This window comes from Montipora foliosa, chromosome 2, assembly GCF_036669935.1.
Source record: "Montipora foliosa isolate CH-2021 chromosome 2, ASM3666993v2, whole genome shotgun sequence".
Classification (NCBI taxonomy): domain Eukaryota; kingdom Metazoa; phylum Cnidaria; class Anthozoa; order Scleractinia; family Acroporidae; genus Montipora; species Montipora foliosa.
In genome coordinates this window covers 6,275,374-6,280,373 of record NC_090870.1, presented here as the reverse complement: position 1 = coordinate 6,280,373, position 5,000 = coordinate 6,275,374, and the positions used below count along the sequence as shown (strand labels likewise).

The 5,000-nt window shown below is 38.0% G+C and overlaps 2 protein-coding genes and 1 long non-coding RNA gene across 4 annotated transcripts in view; 2 read left to right on the top strand and 1 right to left on the bottom strand.

Moving 5' to 3' along the window:
* The window catches only part of LOC137992235 (uncharacterized), a 14,230-nt gene extending 13,607 nt beyond the window's left edge, over positions 1-623 (top strand). The window contains exon 13 of the mRNA XM_068837443.1: positions 495-623. The gene's annotated coding sequence lies outside the window, so the exon portion shown is untranslated. The remainder of the gene's footprint in view (positions 1-494) is intronic.
* Positions 534-5,000, bottom strand: part of LOC137992237 (uncharacterized) — a 26,787-nt gene continuing 22,320 nt past the window's right edge. For both annotated transcript variants that reach the window (XR_011121663.1, XR_011121662.1), the window contains exon 3: positions 534-671. This is a non-coding gene — a long non-coding RNA (uncharacterized lncRNA). The remainder of the gene's footprint in view (positions 672-5,000) is intronic.
* The window catches only part of LOC137992236 (uncharacterized), an 18,905-nt gene continuing 18,681 nt past the window's right edge, over positions 4,777-5,000 (top strand). The window contains exon 1 of the mRNA XM_068837444.1: positions 4,777-4,914. The gene's annotated coding sequence lies outside the window, so the exon portion shown is untranslated. The remainder of the gene's footprint in view (positions 4,915-5,000) is intronic.

Genomic DNA, 5,000 nt, shown 5'->3' with positions numbered 1-5,000 from the left:
TAAACGCAGCTTATTATATATGCAAAACACGAGTTTAAAGTCTGAAAGCCCGATCGAAACTCCTGTGTTTCATATTAATTCAGCCTCGTACACACGCATAGCATTCTTAAACTATGGAGTCTTTAACTATATTTTCTCCTCGATCCAGCTCTCTCAATATTTAAAGTTAGTAATGGCGGACCATTAAATAGGAAAAATTCAGTTAAAATAAAAAGGTATCTTTTTCAAATCAAGGACTGAAACTTGATACACTTGCTGTTTAGTTCACATAGTTTTGAAATCCAAAGAAAAATAAAAATTGATTGTTTTTTGGTCATAGTAGCACTTAAGTTGAAAAAGAAATACCAATAAGGTTGTCACTTCTTTGTTTTGATACATCATCACGGCTACGTGACCGTCGTCTTCCCATGGCGATTCGTTGTATCTCCTTTCTTTATTCCCGAGTAACTTGTGCTAATTATCACTGAATTCCTTCTTATTTCTGGCTTTTTCAGCGATGGCTTGGGTTTCAGTGGTGTGTATATTGCCTTGGACATCGGTATAGGGAGCCACGAGGAAAGCAAGACATCAGTTGTTGATGTGTTCGAGTTGTCCAAAAATCTCCGGAACGACCGACATGGAATGTGTGCTCTCTTGACCACTACAACTTTATTTACCAGGTGTGGTACTAACTTGAAAACAAAAGAAGAAAAAAGATCGAAAGCACAGTGTCTCACCTAGTTGTTCTCTTTTGTTTGTGCAGGCACTGTATGAGTACACTGTTAACTATGACGAATCAGCCGAGGTAATTACAGGAACCAATAGACCTTATTTATACTTGTACGTTATGTTTTCCCAATGTTAAACTTAGTTTTTATACATTTATACTCATGGAGGTACATTTTGAAGATCGGACATTTGCACGCTCTCCGCGACGGATTGTTCTCGATGAACAAGACAAGGATCACATGATCTATATTCACTGTTTTCACCAATCCATAACTGCAATACGTTATGGCGGAGGGTTGGGGAAGGGGGGGGGGGGGGGGGGGGGGGTTCTTTACATAAAAACAATTTACTCTTGGGGCTGTACCATGCTTCAGTGAAGTGGATATCCATTATTTCAATGCAAATAACGCCCCAAAATGAACTGTATTATGGGACTGGTGAAAAAAGAGAATTGGGAAAACAAACTGTACCAACGAATAGTTCATCTTGTTATTTATTGTTCCCTTTTTCACTGCACTAACAGAGGGTTTATTAAGAGATGAAGAAAGAGATGTATCAGTAAATTGCCTTGCCTTCCGCCTTTATCCGACACGGCAGCTATATTTAAAAGAGGCACCTGATTGGTCAGTTGTAATGACGTGATAAAATTTTAAATATGCGCGGCTTGAACAGCTTGTGAAAAAAAATGGCCTCCGTCAGGCCTCCGTAGAAAAGAATCACGTTCGTCGACTTATGTAAAAAACTTTTATTTTGAAAAGAGTGGAAAAGGTTTTATTGACGAAAAGAAAAATGGTTGTGGCTATACAAGACAGAAAGCGATGAAAGCCTCGATCTCCCAGCCCTGATCATTGCGATATTGGCAGCGAGAGCGAAACAAAAAAAACAAAAAATAAAAAATCATGATTGGGTATCTGCTCCCTTACCTCATCGGAGGTCATAGGCTCGACTTATGTTAGAAAATCTGTGTTTTTTCCAAGTTTACTATATTCATCATCGATTAACACACCTCTCTAATTTATTTACCAGACTAAACTGAAATCCACCATCGGGAATTATAAGGGTACGATTGACTTCACCAATATCCTTGCGTTTTAAATCCTTTTAATTTATTGATTTCAGGCCCAGAAGCGGTAAAGAAGATCCACCGCGGCAAGATCCTCAGTGGAGGCTTGCATGTTAAACAATATCTTTGTACTTACATACCAATTCAGCTATCTACAAGTGTTTTTTACAGCTGTTGTCTTTACTGAAGAAGTCAGTATTGATCAGTGTAAGGTCATGCTGTAAAGTCGGAGAACTGCTTTGTAAAAAGCCCTATTCTCTTTCCTTTTCAATTACTAATTCATCTGTCGGTTCGCATTCTATCATTTAATAATTCTGATTGATAAGTCAGCTCAAGAACAACACATCGCTGGCATGCGCGTATTGAAAAGGAAATATTGTCGAGCATTTGCAATCGCTCGACAGTTTGCGGTTAAGTGTAGCTATAACGTCGCATTGAAATATGAAATCATGCAAGAGGCGTGTATTTGTCGCACTTTTTTCAGCTTTGAACAGGTTTGTTGCCAGTAATAAAATGTGAAGTATCAGCTTTTTTTATTAGTATCCGTTGTCCGATTATTCCACAACTCCAATATTAATATCCGATTTTGGTATAACCTGCGATCAGGCGTACTTTTCCTTAGACATGGTGGGGAAAAGGTACTTTTTAGCGCCCTGTCTCAAGCAAAGTACGCTTGATCGCAGGTTATTTTGGTATAGCTGGCAAAATCTATGCCAAAGATAAGATGTTCTTACATGGAGTGTTCGTGGAACTTGCGGCTAATTACAGTGGGATCTGTTGTTAAAATTTAATTCCAAACATTTTTATCACTGTTCCCAATGCAATTTATTTTGGAACCCAAAACGAGGCGCGCTTCCATATACGCCCAAGGATACAAAGACTGCGTTCATTTTGAAAATATTGATCCTACTATTTTAAGAATCAGTTGGAAAAATACGAGTGGTACGTTTGGGTATATGATCCAAAACACGTGCCTTGCACTTGGTAAATTCAATTGAGCCAAATTTTGCCCTGTCACTTGTAGGTTCATGCAAACAATAGTTACATTGCGGTCTGTGATCCTGACCTACTATCAAGAACAAATCAAAATATAGAAACAAAAAGTTTCCTAAGAAGCCCCAAGCCATATACCTATCCTAGTTTTGTGGTTGAGGATCGGGCATGTCGTCTCATTTGACCAAGAATGTGTGCAATCACATTGTACGAGAACGGTGGATTTCGTCGGGTAAGAAAAAAAAAAAGCTGTTGAGAAATGAGCGAGAAAAGTTCCCATTACAAAAATTAAGGAAAGTTCATGTTGACCCGCAGGTAGCAGATTTGCTATTCGAGGCAGGTCAATCATGAATCATCAACGTACTTGAGTAAAGAAAAAAAAAAAACTAGAGAGAGTAGACATTAAATTATAATTATAAGAAGGAGGTTAGCATAACTGGTAAATACATCAATAGTTGTATAATACACCAAAAAAGTTTAGGAGATTATGTACTAAAAAACTATTGGATAAAAAAAAAGTCCTATTTAAATACTCATGCCAAACCCTTTTTTATTTATATTTAATTAAATAATATCCATTTCGAAGTCCATAGTCCAGAAATCCATACTTCTTTATTCTGACCCCCATATCACACCAGTTGAAATTGTACAACTGACTATGCACTAGTCATTTGTTTCCCACCCCCTGACCCCCGGGGATGGGTAGAGAAATTACATTTGAATGGTTGTAAAGTAGGTGTATTTCCACTGGGGACTAGAGCAGACAAACACAGGTAACTCCCCCACCCCTCTGTTCCTAAAAGATTCTGAGTCATCAAGGAAATGTTAGGGAGATTACCACAATATACAGTTCTTGCCATTTGTGTGAGCCACATGAACTATATAAAGAACAAAACAAAAAACAAAAAAAAAAGAACTGGATAGAAACAAGACAGGAATAAGCGACCAATAAAGAAAAAGTTTAGACTTCTCCCGCCGCCATATTGATTTTACACGTTTGAAAATACTCATTACCATTGCTCTTCGTTTCTTTTCAGTCCCAGTCCTCCTAGGTAAGAATTCCCCGATATTTCCCCCTGTATGTCCCCAGAGGGGTAAGGCAGAGGAACGAAAATCTTGTAATTTCCCTACCCCCTAGAGGCGTAATTGTGGCGTAATCTCGCGTAATTGCCCTAGTAATTTCCCCATATGTCCCCACTATCCCCGGGGGTCGGGGGGTGGGGGAAACAAATGACTAGTGCATAAGCGTAGATTATGGCGATCACCAATCCTTGCCGCATGGAAACTATTCCATTACTTGTTTTCTCTTTCTTTTATAGGTCTTAAAATATTAATTATTGATGGAGTACTGACCAAACACAAATTAAAGTCGCAAAAAGACTCATCGCGCGCTCTTTAAACAATTGCAGCTTCCTAACTTTTCCTAAGCTATTTTGGCGTTTTTCTCAGCGCAAACTTGGCAAACTATTGGACAACTGAATTGCAAATTTGGTATATCAGGCTCTCAGTTTTCACTTTCTTTACACACTGGAAACATCTACCTTGCCAAGAACAATAGACTTTCTTGACATATTCGGCGAGGTCAATCATGACATACTTGACAGGTCAATCATGAATCATGAACGTACTTGAAGAAAGAAAAAAAAACTAGAGAGTTAGACATCATTAAATTATAAGAAGAAAGTTAGCTTAACTGGTAAATACATCAATAGTTGCATAATACACCGCCAAAAAAGTTTAGGAGCAGATTAAGTACTACAGCTATTGGATTAAAAAGAAGTCCTATTTGAAGACTCATCGCGCGCTCTTTGAACAATTGCAGTTTCCTAACTTTTCTTAAGCTATTTTGGCGTTTTTCTCAGCGCAAACTTGACAAACTAATGGACAACTGAATTGCAAATTAGGTATATCAGGCTCTCAGTTTTCACTTTCTTTACACACTGGAAACATCTACCATGCCAAGAACAATAGACTTTCTTGACATACTTGTCATTTGGTTTAAACCAAACACCACATAATGAAAGAATTGAATGCTCTTCGGGTCACAGAGTTCAATGGAATATCGAATCTAAGATTCCCGAGGATTATTTTGGAAGCTCACAGCCTCAACAGTATTTGCAAGAACACGACAAAAACACTTAAAGTCAAGGGTAAGTTTATGATTTCAATACTAGAAGAATGCATGTGTTTCTCGTGTTTAACTATGTGATTTGAAGCTTGAATGTAATGATTTCCT